Consider the following 20,056-nt stretch of genomic DNA (forward strand, 5'->3'; position numbering starts at 1 on the left):
AAAGAACAAATAATCCAATCAAGAAATGGGCAGAGGACATGAACAGACATTTCTGCAAAGAAGACATCCAGATGGCCAACAGACACATGAAAAAGTGCTCCACATGACTCAGCATCAGGGAAATACAAATCAAAACCACAATGAGATATCACCTCACACCAGTCAGAATGGCTAAAATTAACAAGTCAGGAAATGACAGATGCTGGCGAGGATGCGGAGAAAGGGGAACCCTCCTACACTGTTGGTGGGAATGCAAGCTGGTGCAACCACTCTGGAAAACAGCATGGAGGTTCCTCAAAATGTTGAAAATAGAACTACCCTATGACCCAGCAATTGCACTGCTGGGTATTTACCTTAAAGATACAAACGTAGTGATCTGAAGGGGCACGTGCACCCGAATGTTTATAGCAGCAATGTCTACAATAGCCAAACTATGGAAAGAACCTAGATGTCCATCAATAGACGAATGGATAAAGAAGAAGTGGTATATATACACAATGGAATACTATGCAGCCATCAAAAGAAATGAAATCTTGCCATTTGCGACGACGTGGATGGAACTAGAGGGTATCATGCTTAGCGAAATAAGTCAATCGGAGAAAGACAACTATCATATGATCTCCCTGATATGAGGGAGAGGAGATGCAACATGGGGGGTTGAGGGGGTAGGAGAAGAATAAATGTAACAAGATGGGATTGGGAGGGAGACAAACCATAAGTGACTCTTAATCTCACAAAACAAACTGAGGATTGATGGGGGGAGGGGGGTTGGGGGGGGTGGGATTATGGATATTGGGGAGGGTATGTGCTATGGTGAGTGCTGTGAAGTGTGTAAACCTGGCGATTCGCAGACCTGTACCCCTGGGTATAAAAATATATGTTTATTAAAAATAAAATTTAAAATAAAAAATATTCAAAAAATATAGTTTAAAACTATTATTGATTGAATATTGTTTTTTTACTTGCCTACGGAAACACACACAGAGAACACTTATTGTCAATACAAAGAAAAGCCCCATGAGGTAGTAGGTGTGTATTTATGTAGCACACAGCGTAATGTGGGTGCTTGATGAATCTTGGATGATGGTCACAGTAACTGTTAATTTAATTATACATTCCCCAAAATAATACCATCTTAACCCACCTTCTTTTCAAATACTGTTTTCAATCTCTTGGGAGAGGAAAAAAAAAATCTGCAGAAGTTTTTCTTTTATTTAAGTTGGAAGGGAAATACAACGGGATGCTCAAAGTTGTTGATGATCTGTATTTATTATGGTTGAAATATTATTTTAATGATGTTGGGGAAAGGGATGACCAGGTGGTGCAGTTGGTTAAGCCTCTGACCTGGTTTTAGCTTGGGTCTTGATCTCAGGGTCATGAGATCCCACCCTGCATCAGGCTCCTGGCTTGGTAGGGAGTATGCTTGAAATTCTCTCTCCCTCTGCCTCTCCTGTTTGTGCTCTCTCTAAAATAAATAAGTAAATCTTAAAAAAAAAATGTTGAGGAAAGAATAAAATTAGAGTTTGTCTTTTATAATGGGCATACACTTCTAGAAATCTTTGAAGACCCAATGTTTTGTATTATGAGAAAAGGGAATCAAATTTTCAATCTAGTATCAATGGTACTGCATGTTCATGGGTATTGAGTTTACATTTAAAGATTGTGATATTTCTCCAGTGCCATCAGCTCTTAGTGTAGTGGTAGCTTACTGATCTCATCATTTCTTTATACCTCACTGCAGTGTCCACCCCATAGGCACCTGGACACAATAAGGGAGAGTTATGTTACCATCCCATGAGCACACACTGTTTTAATTTGACCTTATTATCTTTTATTACTTTTTGTTTGGGTCTCTTTGTACGGAACTGATAAGGAAAGCTAACATTTTATTATGTTCAGTGTGTATTTGATTGTGCCCTTGTTATCTTAGCTTTGATACATTATTTCCTTTGTGTATATAGTGTAATCCCATTAGGAGTTATTGTTCATCTCCATACAACTATAGCAAATGCCTGATCTCTGTAGACATAGTTGCTGTCTGCAGAATCTGGATATAATTTTTATCGACTGATGGAGCCATCTTAAACCGTAGAGTAATTTTGAGTAGCTATTGTCCTGTTATTGCCAACAAAGAAACAAAGACATTTTGAAAAAAATTTCTGGACAATGAGAGTATGGTTGGCATCATCTTTTAATGCCAAAGGTTTGATCATCATCAATTTCTTATGTAATGTAAGGTATATGTTTATTCATATAGCTTATATACGTGCATATGTATTTGTTGCCTAGCTTGAATATATACATAGAATAATGGCAATAATAACGCTTAGGGAGCTTTATAAAACTTAAGATAATATACATAAAAGAAAGTAGAACAGTTTCTGGAACATGATAATACATAAAAATTTTTAGTTATTATTATTTTATATTTATTTTTTTAAAGATTTTATTTACTTATTTGACACAGAGAGAAAAATCACAAGTAAACAGAGCAGCAGGCAGAGAGGTGGGGGGGAAGCAGGCTCCCTACTGAGCAGAGAGCCCAATGTGGGTCTCGATCCTAGGGCCCTGAGATCATGACCTGAGCCAAAGGCAGAGGCTTAACCCACTGAGCCACCAAGGCACCGCTAGTTATTATTATTTTAATGGCCTATTTATATTAACATCTTTCTAAAATCTAAACAATGGCATTACATACAGCACTTTGGAAAGATAATTGCATCATTTTTAACTTATAAAATTGAGTTTTATTTATTTATTTATTTATTTGGGGGATGTGGAGGGAAAGGAAGGAAGAGAATCTTAAGCAGGCTCCACACCCTGCATGCAGTCCAATGCAGGGATCCATCTCACAAGCCTGAGAATGTGACCTGAGCTGAAATCAAGAGTCAGACACTTAACTGACTGAGCCACCCAGGCACCCCTAAAATTGAGTTGTATACACTAAATTTCCTAACTTAGTTCCAAACATCTTGCATATGAGTGTTGGAGAATATTTTTGTTTTCTAGTAATATTCCAAAAAGTGAAATTATGTTTCTTTTATTTTGCTTTTTTGCAAACACAATTTCTTTCTAAATTTAAACATTAGAAGTATGGTGAGTGCTGTGAAGCATGTAAACCTAGCGATTCACAGACCTGTACACCTGGGGATAAAAATATATTATATGTTTATAAAAAATAAAAATTTGATAAAATAAAAAATAAAATAAAAATAAAAAATTTTTAAAAAGATTGATTTGCATGAAATTTTGCAGACACCCAGATGATAATATAAAAAAAGAAAAAGAAGTATGGATTTTATGATAAATTGTTCTTTAGGAAAGTGTGCTAACTACCATTAATCAGTTAATTTTTAAAATTATTCTTTGAGTTAGTTGTATCATTTCTTTGTAACTTTAGTGCAAATTTGTTTTGGCTTTATGTAAGTAAATTCCATGATTATTTATGATACTTCTTTCAGTACATTTGGCATAGAACTGAAAGAAAAGATAATATTTTGGTTCATACTTTAGAGTATTTGATTTTTATCCGTATTATCTTGACTGTCATTTTTAGGATGGAGGATATGGGCTGTGAATGAAAGAGTGTAAGAGAGAATGAATTCAACTGAACAATACTTTGAGGAGTTTGGTTTGATATTTAAAAAAGCAGTACCAAATTAATTCAAAAAAGGACATAGGCATCTAAGAAAATTTAAGGGAAAATATATCATTGTAAGATAACTGCAAAGATAATGATATAGAGGAGGGGGAATTGTCATGAGTCTCAGTTGGAGTTGAGCTGAGGGCTAAGGTTGGTAAAATTACATACCAGGAAGTGACATCGAGAATGGTTTACAAGGTGAAATGGAAGGAAGGTTGATGACATGAGAGATAGTGAGATGATGGACTTCCAAGTGAGATGATAGACTTTTAAAACTGTATGTGTAGAAACAATAAAAGGCCAACTGTGTTTAGTGTTTCACATTCCCACATAATTTAAAAATTGTATCCAGTAGTTGGAGTTAGTTTGGGAAACATTAGGAATTATTCTCCCCATTTTATAACTTAGAAAAGTGAGGTTCATAGAAGATGAGATTTTTCAAGATCACACTGCTTGAATCATCACAGCTGAAATGAAAACCTAGACTTTCAGGACTAATGCAGTGTTCTTTCCAGCATACCCCACTGCCTCCTTAAAACACTAAATCTCTTGTCCTTATGTCCAAATCGGGGTGTCAGTGGTAGTCCGGATCCTAGTCCTTTTATAATCTCTGGTGTGTGGAATAAGGCAGGGGCTGATATGAAGAAAATCAAGGAAATTAATGGCCAATTTTCCCAGGATGGCATACTGCAAACAACTTCTTAAAGTAGATTAATGTATATAATTTATATTTATACTGAAAACTTTGAGAGAGAAAGAAAATAACAAGTTTTTACAGCCTTAGCAATTTTTATTCCTTTCTACTTCTCTTCCTCATATGTCATCTTACCTTGGAAATCAATAAAAAGGATTCTCTTTTAAATCCATTTATGTTCAGATTCAACTCTGAATTCAACAAGTGCTTCAAAAAGACAAACTAACCTAGTTTTCTAGACCCCATGAATTTGCTCTGCTGGATATAGATGCCATTTTAGATTCTTGTATGTCCCAAAGCTTATTTCTGAACATAGTTTCTCTTTTTAATACAATCTCCATCTTTCTTCTCTTATCCTTGCTGACATTTCATTTCAATCAGGGTTGAGACCTTGTCTTCAATCTTTCTGAATCAACTTTTGATGGATATAGGTGGTTTGTTAACAGCAGCAGCACCTATTAGGAGCAGTGGTGTCTGTCAGTCTTTGATTTTCCCCCTACAGGTCATTGTTTATCTTATTTCTGTCTACTTTAGAGACTTCAGTGAATTTTAAAAATATATTTAAAAGCCAATTTACCATTTTGAAAGGGATAGTTTTCTTTCATTGTTGTTGTTTTTGTTATATTCAAGGACATAGTGTTATATTTTGATGGAAGTTGTTCTGCTTTATTATCTACTAAAATCATCAGAGAAATGAAAAAGAATGTTCCCAGTGTGTAAGCTATACCCTGGAAGTGTGTTAACATTTTTGGAAGTTGCATTATCCTTTAAATTCAATAATGAAACTTCTGATGAATGAGTGCTTTAAATAACTATTTTTAAGGAAAAAATGTATCAAAAATTGACAGCATTTGATATATTCTATTGTTTCTGACATTATGATTAGATAAATTAATGAATTGTACCCTTTTCTTAATTAAGAAATTTATTAGCCGAAGCCCTCATTTAATGACAGATGTTACTTTTTTATTTCTAGAGGATATAAGGAAACCACAAATCTCGGGAATTTAAGAACAAATTCCAGGGTCATTTGTTATGGAAAATTAGTGCACAAGAACAAGATATAATCTCACAATAAAGGTTGGAGTAGTTAAACAGGAAGAATAAATCCTAGATTGAAAGACCATAAACTACAAACACAGTCTAGGGCCTATAAATCTTCACTTGAAAATTACAATTTAAAATAGGATAATAAGATTAAAAAGGCAAAAGCTTAGAGATTTTTTTTGTTGTTGATGGCAGTTGAGGTGTATATTTTTGTGGGTGGAAACTGACAAGATTGACTGGATTAGAGCAGATGGTATCTCCTGAGTCAGAATTTGAAAGAATACTCGAGGTTGGTGGAATCTCATTAACGTGAAAGATAAGCAGTACAACTTGCTCATTAGCCAATGTAGAATCTGACTTTTTGTTACTATCTTTCATACAATCACTAAACATTGAAATCCACTTAAATGCTATAGCATCCACAATAGGGACCTAAAGGAAAATAAAATAACCAGAATAAAAGTTTTCTTGTTTTAGAATTTTTGCTTTAGAATTGTTTCCTACCTATACTCCATGTCATATAATATCATTTGCTGAGAAATAGTAACACTTCTGAAATAATGTACCAAGACAGTTTTAAAATATTAACTTAATAAGTAAGGAAATAGTGAAATTATCCTTCTAGAAATGAATTTGACAGCATGTAACAAAACTTCTAAAATATTCCTACACTTTGAGTAGCAGTTCCATTTATAATTTTTGAGGAACTAATGATAGGCTTGTAAATATTCTTTTTGAATAGGATGTTCACTACAGCATTATTTATTATGAGGAAAAATTGGACACAAGCAATCTGATCAATAATAGAAGACTACTTAAACTACTACAAACTGTTGATTTCAAATATGCTTCAGCTATGTAAAATGATGTTGATAATTATTTAAATACTTGGAAAATATTTACAGGACATTTGTCTTAGTCTATCCAGACTTTTATAATAAAATACCACAGATTGGGTGGTTCATCAATAGTAGAAATGTATTTTTCACAGTTCTGAAGGCTGAAAGTCTGAGTTCAGGGTGCCAGCATCATCTGATGGAGATCCTCCTGCAAGTCATAGGCTGTTTGTATCATAACATGGTAGAAGGAAGCTTTCTGAGGTCTCCTTTTAGAGCACTTGATGAGGGAACAGAAGTCTGGCTGAGGACAAAGCAAAAGTCTGACACCTTGCAAACTCCCCCCCACCCCCACTCTTGGGTGGGACATATGTGACATTCTTTAGGAGTCTCCCAACTATCTTAATAGCTTGCTAAAAAGGGCAAAATAACCTTGGCAATGGCAAGGCCTCTGGTATCCAGTATCTTGTAGGTCCTCTTTAGCATATGGAAGTTCTAATGAAATCTCCCTTTTCCTTACTTCCCCCACCCCCATGGTACATAACCTGCCACCCCTCACAACCCAGGGCAGCAGCTCTTCCTGTCCATGGGTCCTGTCCCTGTGCTTTAATAAACCACCATTTTGCACCAAAGATGTCTCAAGAATTCTTTCTTGAGGCTCTGGACCTCACCCCACTGAACCTCACCTGTATTCTAAAACTTCATCACTTGGTGTCCAACGTGGGGCTCATGTCTTTACAATTGGACTCTGAGCTTCGGGCAAAATTGGTGAGTACTTTCTCTCCTTTTCCATTAGTCTCATTTCAGGGGCTTTTCAAGGAGTATCATCTTTTTGGAACACTTTCATATCGATTGCTCAGGTTGCAATTCTCTAGTCCATGGCTACTCTGTGGGGAGGGTCTGCTTTTGGCTGGGAGTCAGTACCCTGCAGGAATGGTAATAAAACCCAGAAACTTGATGGCCTCTCTTAATTCCTATTCTTATATAAAGTTGTCTCTCTTGGGCACAGGACGGCGACCTAAGTCCTTAGTATGGCTTCCAATCTTAAGACTCCCATGTGAGGTTTCCTCCTGATTGATCAAATGTGACCCCCTCCACATCCCTGGTCTAGCCACTTCTGGCCAAGGGACCTTCAATGGGAGCTGGCCAAAACCAGTTACCCGACTGAATTAAAATCCAACCAGGGACCATTTCCTAGGGAATTTGGCTGTAAGGACCACATGTGTTGAAATGTCATTTAGACGATGATGGATTTCAGTCCTTACTGTTTCTTGTCAGTGTCTTCTACAAACTACTGAAGCTACAAAATTGGGTAATTTACCCTTGCCAAACTTTACTAGTATTTCCATGGGTTAAATTGGCAAAACAGTATGCAATCTCAGGACAGATGATGGCATGGCATGGCACAGTATTTTGGCCCATTCACCAAGCACCCATTGGCAGCCTAGGATGCAATGGGGAAGGGCAGGGGGGCTGGCACCCCTCCAGGGCATTTTATGACAGGACTGCCTTCCCAGGGAAGGTAGGATTGTGATCAGTAGTGATGTCTTATGGAGGGACGCCTCTGGTCGCTTTTGACACACAGGAACCTCTGACATATCCTGTGTGGGATGCCATCCAGGAGTTGGGGGGATTTGGTAATGTACCTTCTTTACTTTTCTGGGAGCATGGCCTCAATAGGCTTCTTCAGTTCCCAAGAACTCTACCTTTGGGTGCCTTTTAACCCACTGGAAATAATTTGGATTGCAAAATTTAGGAAATGACTGAGCTCCTGCAACACTGTATGGCCTCAGTGGGATCTATCAGTTAGATCTCCTCTGCAGGAAACAGGGCAAATGGACCTATGATACCTTCATTGCTTATACCTAGGCCTCCATTATTGTACACCAGGACCCTGACCTAAAGGCCTTTTGCAGAATTTGTTTGCCCAAATGAGTCAGGTGGTAAACTCCCTCCTGACACATTGGACGATAATTATGTAAATAAGCCTTCTAGTAAACCCAGGTTGCTGGAGGATACACAGGCCAACCTTAGCAAAGGGGACTCTGACTTTCTCTCTCTCTGTTCCTCCTAATAGATGTGGGGACTTCTCCCTTACTCATTTCCCATGTTAATGGCTATAACTGGAGCCAACTGGGGTTAGTCTAACTCGGGACGGAGACTTTAAGGAATATTCCCAAGCAGCTGCCAAAACTCCTTTTGTTTCAGGGAAATTCCCTGTCTTCTCTGGCCCTAAGTAGACTGCCTGACTCCTTCTCCCTTGTTGGTGGGAAAGCACAGTGTCTGTTAGAGCTGATGAGCTCTAAAACTGGGAATCCTTTCTCTGCCTTCTGGCAGCACTTTGTTTCTTCTGTCTCCCTCTTCTCCTGTTTCTGCACCAACATGGGTGTGGCCTGTATGACTGGCCTCTAGACCATGCACCAAGGCTCCTTCTGTCTTCACTATAAAGGAGCAAGAAGAGCACCCCCCTGGACCTAACACCCTCCAGTCCAGATTTCCCCACCTGTGTCTCAGGTAAACACTGAAAATGGGGTAGGCCCAGGTGGTTTAATTAAGATAGACATGTCTTTGAAGTTACAGCAGTAAATGTGAAATTTTTATTCTATCAAGGTTTACTGAAGGTCAAATAACCTCGTGTTACCTCTGTTGCAATTTTTTTAGCAAAAAGATGGCTAAACTGATGGTCAATTGTCTCAAAGTTTTCATGGGTAATTGTTGAGATAGCTTCCAAACTCTTAGGTAACCTGAAAGTTCATAAGTTTTGCTTGGATGATAAATGGAATTAAATTTGTTGGACATCTAGGTCTTTCAAATAGGACAAAATGCTAAGTCATTAATTACTGGACATAGGTTTGTGCTTTTGATTTACTGTAAAGAAATTAAGAATATTTAAATCTGCTAGTAAACACGTTGTGTGCTTAACTGATTCACAAATTTGCGATCTAAAGAATTCTGTTGTAACAGCTCACAATTGGTTAATACTTAACTGACTAGAGACTAAGGTGTTTCTAAGAGTACAAAATTCTAACTGTAACTAAGACTGATGGAAATAAGGGAAACAACTCTGTATATGGAAAAGTAGAAGATATGTAAGAAAGATACAAGGAATGGAAATCCATTTTTTGTTGAAGGTAAAAGGTAATTTGTTCTAAATGAGATGGTTGTTTGGAAAGAAACAGCTTGGGACAAAAACTAATGTAAAAGAAAGTTAGTAGAAGGTTTGTGAAGGGAAATCTTCAGAAAAGGAATTTTAGGCATGGTCAGGATAGACTAAAATTAAAAAAAAAAGGATTTTAAAGTGCACTGGTATAAGATTGAAATTCTCTGTTCAAAAAGACAGTTTTCTTAAATTAATCTGCTGTTAGGAAGAAAATGGAAACAGTTGTTTCCTCTTTGCCTGTCCAGAAAAACCACATTTTGCCTATATTAGGTCTTTAACATCCCTAATTATATTTAGGCATGTGCTTTAAAACTTTATAAGATTTTAACAAGTGTTGACACGATTTAAATTGTAAATGAAATCTCTTTAACTCATTATGCTTTTCCTTGGTATGCTAAATTACTCAGAAAGTACTGCTAAACAAATGATTAACGTTGGGTTACATTTGGGTAAATGCTATAACTATTCTAGAGGATCTATGCATTTTCTAAAGTTTTAATGTTTTGATAGATCATCACTTGATATTGTAATTATTGAAGTGATATGTGTCAATGGGTCATAGAATTACTGAGTTTCCTCATGTATTGTATCATAGTGAACTCTCGAATCAGATCATTAACAATGTCTATTTCTGAGTTTTTGGATTTTTTTTTATTCTCTTGTAAATTGAGTTTCACCTTAAAGGAGATTCATATAAAAGACTTTCAGGACAAATACAAGTATTCGATATATTAAAAATCCTAAAACTGAAATGGGTAAGAATTTCCAGAACTAACTAAAGCTGCATTGAAACTAAACCAGAATTAGTAACATGGGACTAAATGAACTAAAAGATTATAGTGTTAGGTCTCTTATTTTAGACATTGCTCCTTTTCTAATGTTTACTCTTCCAGATTAAGAAAAATTTTACTTATCTGTGATGTACAGAAATGTAAAAATATTCATTTGTAAACAAATCAAAGCATTCAACTTTTCTCTCTATGTGAACCCTCTGAAACTCAAAAGGTCTCAGTAAGTATTCCTTCCTCCATGGCAATCAGTCATTTGCATAAGTTCAATAAGAATCTGTTCTCCTTGTAACAGGACACTATTGGAATCATTGATTATTTTACCAAGGCTTTGACTGGAATGTCATATTTGAGAAAGATATGCATAGACTCTGATATGACCTGACAGCTTTAAGGAACTAAGGTTGACTTTATGAAACCTAGAGCCATTAAGCCCCTTGGAACCGTTGGCCTCCATACCTTGCTTACAGAGTTCCCAGCAGCCTCACTAGGTGATTAAAGAATGTCACTTCCTGGCAGGTGCAGAAACCTCAGGATACTTTGGGGACCTCATAAGAGGAATCTGCCCAAATCTACAGGTATTATACAGGCATGTCTGATGGCAAGTACTTGGCTTGGCTTCTGGCCTGGAGAGGCTACTTAAAAGTTCAACCAAGGGAAATCCCTTTTACGAAGATGGCACTGAAAGCTAAGAAGGAAGCCCCTGCCCCTCCCAAAGCCAAAGCCAAAGCAAAGGCTTTGAAGGCCAAGAAAGCAGTGCTGAAAGGCGTCCACAGTTACAAAAAAAAGAAGATCCACACATCACCTACATTCCGATGACCCAAGACTCTGCGTCTCCAAAGGCAGCCCAATTACCCTCGAAAGAGCGCCCCCAGGAGAAACAAGCTTGATCACTATGCCATCATCAAGTTCCCCCTGACTACTGAGTCAGCCATGAAGAAAATAGAAGACAACAACACACTTGTGTTCATTGTGGATGTCAAGGCCAACAAGCACCAGATCAAACAGGCTGTGAAGAAGCTCTATGACATTGATGTAGCCAAGGTCAACACCTTAATCAGGCCTGATGGAGAGAAGAAGGCATACGTTTGACTGGCTCCTGACTATGATGCTTTGGATGTTGCCAACAAAATTGGGATCATCTAAACTGAGTCCAGCTGGCTAAATCTAAATACATTTTTTTCATGATAAAAAAAAAAGTTCAACCAAGAGATCCCTTATAAGAAGCTCCAGAAAAGCAGATTATAAAAGATCTATATGATCACTCACTGTTCTTGCTGAGCTTAGGTAAATAATTAGGCCAAGTTTGTTAAAACTGGTCTTGTTTTTAAAATAAATTAGTCCCAATTTGGCCATTTCTGGAAATGAGGGTTATTTTAGAGAGAAAATTATGTTTCAACAACACACCTTTGTGGATGTTAAGTTCTAGATTTGATTGTCTTTAAATGTTTGTTGTTGACCTAAGCTAGACAACTTGAAGTCAACTTCAGAGAAGTTGCACAATAGCTCGTTTAGATGATCTTCTTGATTTTTATTCTGTGAGGATAACAACAGGACCCCATAGCACATGATTAAATAACTGGAAAATGGGATTGATTCCCCAATAATTGTATAACTTAATTATCACCTTGACCAATTTTGTGTGGTTCGAATGACCTCGTTTGTAAAAGCCAGAGTATACCCGACCCCACAGGGCTAACTACAAACTCGTGGAGATAATGGATGAATCCACTTTCTTTATGATTGGATTGGATAATGCATGTGGGACTCCCCTTATCTCTTGACAACTTTTCTCTCACTTACCAGTGATCCTTTGTAATTAGGATATTAAGGATGGACCACTCAAAAAGGGCTTCTTATGGTTTTATCCCTTAGTCATATTTCTCCTAGAAGCCACCTCTGTTGAGGTACAATTGCAAACAAAGGCTTTAACTAAGCATAGAACAGCCCTCCTTGTAAGAGGAGCCTCAAAGCTCACTATGGGATAGTCCCTGACTATAATGACTTCATATCAGATCCAGATTTGTCTTAGAAACCAAAGGCCACGAATGGATGATGGAGCTGACTTACTAAATACTGGGATACACTTACAGATATGCCAGAAATAATACTTAAAACTTGTCAAACTTTAAACCTAGTTACCCATATGCCCGAACCTGACCATTGTACTTCTTTCTTTATAGAGCAGAAACTGTTCAGAGGTTATTGATTTTGCTTACTCTAGTTGGCCAGATTTAAGATGCACCTATTAAAAAAACAAATTACAGTTGGTTTACTGATGACAATAGTTTTCATAAAAAGAATAAGAAAAGCTGTGTATGCCATAGTGCTCACTAGCACTTTACAATTGCCAAAGCCTTAAAAATAAATATTAATACTGACTCCAAATATGCTTTCCTAGTCCTACATGTCCATGGAGCAATTTGGAAGAAAAGAGGTTCATTATCAAACCATATCTCCACAATCAACAGGCCTAAAATTATTACTCTTAAGGCTGTACACCTACCTAAGGAGATAGCTGTAATTCACTTCAAAGGACGTCAAAGGATAGAAAATTAGAAACAAATGAAAGTATTATAGAGTTTATACCAGGCCACTGATTTGGACAAAAAGGCCATGGAGGTGACAAAAACTTTGTAAAAAAAGAAAAATTTCCCTAGGTTTGGACTCCCTTGGTCCCTACAAAGTAAAAATGGACTGCCTTTTATTACACATTAAAAAGATGGCCCTCCAAAACTGAATAGCCCTTGATATCTTGACTGCAGTTATAGAAACCCAAAATTGGAGGACTTGTCTCTTAATGGGACCCAATGGTTATATGGCTCTAACTTGTGCTCATAGCTTCCCCCAGGTAGGATAGGCCACTGTACTCTGGGTTTTGCCTGGAATCACGGATGCATTATTAAAACCATTACCAACCTGGCCAACCTTCCAAAACTTAAAACAATGGTGAACTTGTTCTTTCTCAATGGTATGACTGACTAACATTCACTTTTGTTCTCCCTTTGGAACTGAAGGATGTTTGGCAAATGGATGCTCTAACTAAGTACATGGTCAGTCCTAAATGACCCTCAAAGTAGCATTTCTCTATTAAAAAGCTATGGTAATATGGGGCGCCTGGGTGGCTCAGTGGGTTAAAGCCGCTGCCTTCGGCTCGGGTCATGATCCCAGGGTCCTGGGATCGAGCCCCACATCGGGCTCTCTGCTCAGCGGGGAGCCTGCTTCCCTTCCTTTCTCTCTGCCTGCCTCTCTGCCTACTTGTGATCTGTCTGTGGAGTGGATGAATGGAATCTTTAAAAAAAAAAAAAAAGCTATGGTAATATAAATATGTAAAGCAGCTTTACAAAATAGAATGGCATTGGATGTTTTAACTGCTACACAAGGTAGAAGTTTTGCTATCACAAAAATAAAACACTATGTTTATGTTCCAGATGATCACGAAATATTTCCTGGGTTCTGACATACTCAAGTTGGCACTTTAAACAGTCCCTCTCTCCTTTAACTGATTAAACTCCTGGACAGGAAGAGGGTTTTTTGTCAACTGGCAAAAAACTTATTTGAGCTTCATTTTCTTTTTGTTACACTAATCATGTTTTGCTGTTTTCTCCCATGTCTCCTCACCTGGCACCAACTCCTTTACTGCCATAACTTCCACAGATGTTCCTTTCCGCTTGGGAAGATCACCTGAGCAGTCTCCCCTGGATTCAGCTGCCTCTGTCTTTCATAACTCCCCTACACATTTCCCAATTGACCAGTGTTGACCTGAATAGGTAGGGACAGCTCTATGCCCCTGTTCACCAGGAAGATGTTACCAAAGCTGAGGCCTTTGACTTTCAACAACCTTAAAGATTCAAGGGTCAGAAATGTTCAGGGGGTAATGATGAGGGAACAGAAGTCTGGCTGAGGACAAAGCAAAAGGTTGACACCTTGCAAACTCCCCCCCACCCCTCTCCTGGGTGGGACATATGTGACATTCTTTAGGAATCTCCCAACTATCTTAATAGCTTGCTAAAAAGGGCAAAATAACCTTGGCAATGGCAAGGCCTCTGGTATCCAGTATCTTATAGGCCCTCTTTAGCATATGATAGTCCTAATGAAATCTCCCTTTTCCTTACTTCCCCCACCCCCATGGTACATAACCTGCCACCCCTCACAACCCAGGGCAGCAGCTCTTCCTGTCCATGGGTCCTATCCCCGTGCTTTAATAAACCACCATTTTGCACCAAAGATGTCTTGAGAATTCTTTCTTGGTCATAGGCTCTGGACCTCACCCCACTGAACCTCACCTATATTCTAAAACTTCATCACACTAATCCCATTCCTGAGGGTTCCACTCTCAGAGATACAAGCAAGCATAATAAAGAGTTAGAGGTAACCAGAAACAGAAAGAGAAGTCATTTTAGAACTCCAGCTACTTTCTGTGATCCTATGCCCCACAAGTTCTACTTGCCCTAGCACACTTCCTGTGGAACTTCCTAGGAGGTACCAGAATAAAGAAATGCAGAAGAGTTTTAAGGGACAGAGGGAATGCATCAACTAACAGTCAGCACCAGGCCAGGAAATAACCTAACCCTATCAGAGATGATAAATCAGGGTTAAAACTCCCAGTGGTTTCAAAAGCTAGAAAGGCCCTGCATTCCTGACCTGAGATAAAGAGACCTAGACCCCATCCAGTTTATGCCAGCTATTATTAGGAGCCTGCTATTAGCCTCTACTTCTTGTCCCACAGTTACCTCTGCTTTGTTGTAATGTTAAAAGTCTCCACTCTAGAAGGAGCATAAGCTTCATTAGCATAACATAGGATGCCTGTAGAGGCATTTTTCTAAATTTGCCTGTGCAAACTTACCCCCTCCCCTCCGCTGAGGATGACAAAGTTCCCCCATTCTGAATGTTCATTCCAACCCTAAATTTAAAAAGAAAGAAAGAAAGAAAGAAAGAAAGAAAGAAAGAAAGAAAGAAAGAAGCCAGTCACAAAAGAACAAATACTATTATATATAAGTGTAACTCCACTAATATGAAGTGCCTAGAGTAGTCAAATTCCTACAGAAAATACAGTGGTGGTTTCCAGAGACTGGGGAAGAGGGAATGGGGAATCAGAGTTTTGGTTTTGCAAGATGAAAAAAGTTCTGTGGATACATGGTAGTAATGGTTGCAAAACAAAGTAAATACATTTAATGTCATAGAACTGTACACACAAAAATGGTTAAAATGGTAAATTTTATGTTATATATTTTATCAGAATTAAAAAAAGAGAAAAAAGAAAAAAAAAAAAGAAAAAGAAACTCATTCATCCCCACTTGGGGAGTCACAGCTTTGAAAATTATTCCCCGTGATTTCTTTCTTTGCTGCAGTTTCCTTTATGTGCCAACTTCACCTGATGTAGTTTCTATCTGTAGCTCACAAAGGAGGAAATTCAATATAATTCTGTTATATAGGCACGTCCCAAAGACTCTACCTCTAATCCCATCATATCGTGCATTAAGATTTGAACACATGAATTTGGGGGACACACAAATATAACAACATAGCAACATCATTAAGCTAAAAATAGTTTACAAATTATAATGCCCATTATGATACCCAAATGTAAAGTTTTAAGAAAAAAGACTAGAAAGGAAACCCTTAAAATGTTAGCAGTTGTTACCTCTGAGAAATAACCAGAATTCTCCAAGTGATGCCCTATTTAAAACTAGGAGATACTACTGATAAACATCCTTTTAAAATTTTGGTTGAACCCTTTCATCAAATACAGCTGAAAATATTTTTTATATAGTCTTTCATAAATTCTAATTTTATCATTTTGAAGAATCATTCATTCTGTAATTTAGTAATTTATTATTTTATTCAATCTGCCATATTTTACTGTTTCTTAAATGGTAGGCATTGTAGTAGATGGTGGGTATGCATAATGAAGAGCAAATGGAATGTTCTCTATTCCCAAAGAACTTAATTTTTGTGCAGAGAGTTTACAAATAATTAAGATGCCATAATGATTAAGACAATGTAACTACTCTCAAAAAGATGGTAATCAAATTTTTTGTTTCAGGTAGCTAATCAGAGATTAATAGAGCTTTAAATTTTGCTTGAGCTTTGGAAAACATTTTCAAAGTAGATTCAGCACAATTCTATTTCAAAATATTCCAATAAATATCATGAAAAGAAAGGGGAAAAAAGGAAGGAAAGGATTAAAAAATACAAAAGAAGTAATAGTAGTGCTTTATAAGTTTGATAAGTGAGGAAGTGATTCATTTCTTTCCAGAATTACCAAATTTTTAATGCACTAATTTATGTCACCAGATTTAGAAGGAATATAATTTATGGAATTTCTCAACCCTCCAGAACCCTGGAACTCCATTTTGATAAAAACATTCCATACCCAGTGTTCTGTGTCCTACACTGTGGAAGACACTCATTTAGAAATTATTTGTTTGAATGGAAAGACTGCCATTTACCATGAAACAGTTTTGTTTAATACGTCTATATTAAACGTATACAGGAATATCAGTCAAAAAGACATTGTTGTTCAAATCTTTTACTAATACTGCAGTTGAGGAAAAAACAATCCTTCTCTAAGGCAGAAAATGGTGAATACCAAAAATATTTCCATTTATAAAACCAAAAATACACTATTGTATTTAAACACTTTGTTGCTTATAATTCAATTCTAAAGAGAGTGAAAAAGGTTTTCAAGATAATTTGAAGGGTGAATTTGAAATGCTATTTGGCTTCTTGTATTTCTGCAATAAACTAATAAAAAATTGAAATTATAAGATAACTAATAACTTATTCATTATAGGAATCTATGAGAAGAACAATGAGAAGGAAATTGGCTTCCATTTATCAGTATACACGTTCAGAAACAATGGTATGGGAAGTGGAAGTAGCAAACTAATTACTGGAGGAGAGAGAGTCCAGATATTGTTGTGTGCATTAATAGAAAATTTTATATATCAAATTGTGGTATTTCAATTCAGAGGGAAAGAACTATTTTACTAGTATATTGGTATGATCAGCTAGCTATTAGAATTTCATATGAAAAAATATCAACCCTTCTCATACTATAAGAATACACAAATTCCAGATAATTTAAAATTCTAAATTTTAAGCTTGAAACAACTAAAAATTCCAAATAAAATATTTATACACTATTGGGGCAGAGAAGACATTTTTTACAAAGCTAGTTCTAGAAAGAAATATACTAATATTATTTGGCTTTTTTGTATATTATATATCCATGATTTGAAATTTTTAACATGAACAAGGTTAAAAATAATAGGTACCAGATTAATAATAAATATGGTAGTTATAACATGCATAGAAAAGTGAATATGTAGAATGCATAAAATACTTCTACAAACTAATATAATAATAATAATAATTACAATAGACATGGACAAAAGATCTGAGCAGTCAAGTCACAGAAGGAATAAAAATAGTCCAAACAATTATAGTACATCTAACTTTAAAACTATCTATGAAAAGGTAAATTAATCATAACAATAAAATATTAAAACATTTCACTATATATGGAAATGTTTGGCAAAGGACATACATACTCAAAGAGTGCTCATAGATGTATAAGATATTATAGATTTCCAAAGGGCAATTTATAAATATTTATTAATATTTAAATTGACATTTTTAATATTATATTATAAAAATAGCATATAATCAAAGGTATATGCATATATATAATTGTATGCATAGTTGTAAATATTATTTCAACTATTGAATGTTTGGCAAGAAACCAAATATTCACCACTATGGAAATAGTGAAATAAATAATGAAACATATTAATATGAAGAATTATATATGTACATTTTTAATTGGAAAACCACTACAATATTTTATTAAATATCAAAACAGGTCACAAAACAAGTTTGTAGTATGATTCCTTATTTATATGTAGGTTCTCAATGACACATATATGAAGTATGAGAAGATACATGCATAGCTGTACTAGTTGCCTTTGCCTCTGATGTAGGAGTATATACTATACACACACACACACATACACACACACACGTATATATACACTATATACACACACACATATATATATACACACAATCCTATATGTACACCTACATATATATATTAGAATTTCACTTGAAACCCATGTATATGTGTGTGTGTCTGTGTATATACATACATATATATATGCTGAAGCAAGATTTCAAATGCTATTCTGTACACTTAGGTACTCTGTACACTTAGGTACTCTGTAAAGTTTACACAGTGATTTTCATTATTTTGGGAGTTTTAATTAAAATTATAAAGGCAGGGGTACCTGGATGGCTCAGTTGATTAAATGTCTGACTTCAGCTCAGGTGGTGATCTCCAGGCCCTGATATTGAGCTCTACATAGGGTTCCCTGCTCAGTGGGTAGTCTGCTTCTCCCTCTCTTTCTCTCTTCTCTCTTTCTGCCACACTCCGCACTTGTGTTCTCTCTCTTTCTCAAATAATAAAATCTAAAAAAAAAAAAAAAAAAAGAAGAAGAAGGTTTTTTGGTAATTTAAAACTACAAAGTATTTGTTCATATATCCCAGGTTTTTGACATTAGTATATTTCAGATAGCTACAATCACACAGGAGAACATAGAGACATTTTTCAACCAAATTCCCAATTTCAGCATTATATCTTTTGTTTGTATGAACCCATTCTTGTTTTGCTTCCCCAAACATCTAATTTTAAATTGTTAATAGATGTTTCCAGGAAGAACTGTAAAATGTAATTAAATATGTTGTTTAAAGACTGCCAAAGAGGAACAAAGAAATAAAATATCATTTTACTACATCACTCCAGTCTATCAGGTAATTTCAGGAAGTGGGCATCAAGTTAATCAAACTGAACTCTCTTGTGTCGGCTGGTCACACACTGTCCAAACACTCTTTCTTTCTTTCCTTTTTTTTTTTTTTTTTTAATCAGGACTGTGGCAAATCAAAAAAGTGCTTCATCAGTGGACTTTATGCTCTTTCTTCCACTCTCAATAACAAAATGATGGTTTATTAAAAGGCTGGCTGGAAGGATTACTGAAGAAAGAGAAAACATAGAGACCTTCCAGAGAAAAAAATCATTTGTGTCCCAACTACATTTTGTCCTAGAGCAAAATTATGTCTTTACTTGTTTTTGGCAGATAATCAACATTATCCACTAACTTTTGTTGCTATCAGTACAGCAGGTGAGCAGATGGATAGCGGGAATGATTTGATAGATGCAGAGTTTAGGAAGAACAAGCAGCTGCTCTGAGCCATACTCACACCAGGTGAGGACTTGAGGGGGGATAACAATGACTGCACGGGGTTTTCTTTCTTGGCAAAAACTGTTACTTGGCATGGAAGAAGCAATTTCAATATGCTGGTTGATGACTCTACAATGGAGACTCATACTTATTACAGAGATAAGCTTTATCCAATAGATTTTCCAGGAACCTTGATATAGATTTCTCAGTAGACACATTCGTTCAGGAAATTTTCACCTCTTACATTTGTACTAGAAGTCCTCAGATATCTTCCTAGGAATCAGTGTTTCTTTTTTTTTTTTTTAAGATTTTATTTATTTATTTGACAGAGAGAGATCACAAGTAGACGGAGAGACAGGCAGAGAGAGAGAGAGAGAGAGGGAAGCAGGCTCCCTGCTGAGCAGAGAGCCCGATGCGGGACTCGATCCGAGGACCCTGAGATCATGACCTGAGCCGAAGGCAGCGGCTTAACCCACTGAGCCACCCAGGCGCCCCAGAATCAGTGTTTCAATATGATGATGTAGATGATTTAAAAAAAAAAAATAGTTGAGGTGTGCCAGCTCCTCAGGTACAGCATCGTAAACAGCAAAACAGTTCTCCCCACCCACTCACCTGCCTGTTGATTATATGATGGCCCGCACTATAT

General features: G+C 36.5%; 1 pseudogene; it reads left to right on the plus strand.

Annotated features, from left to right (window-relative positions):
* The first annotated feature begins 10,843 nt into the window (after positions 1-10,843).
* Positions 10,844-11,322, plus strand: LOC125095257 (60S ribosomal protein L23a-like; annotated as a pseudogene).
* Positions 11,323-20,056: the final 8,734 nt, after the last annotated feature.

The sequence above is a fragment of the Lutra lutra genome, chromosome 3 (assembly GCF_902655055.1).
Source record: "Lutra lutra chromosome 3, mLutLut1.2, whole genome shotgun sequence".
Classification (NCBI taxonomy): domain Eukaryota; kingdom Metazoa; phylum Chordata; class Mammalia; order Carnivora; family Mustelidae; genus Lutra; species Lutra lutra.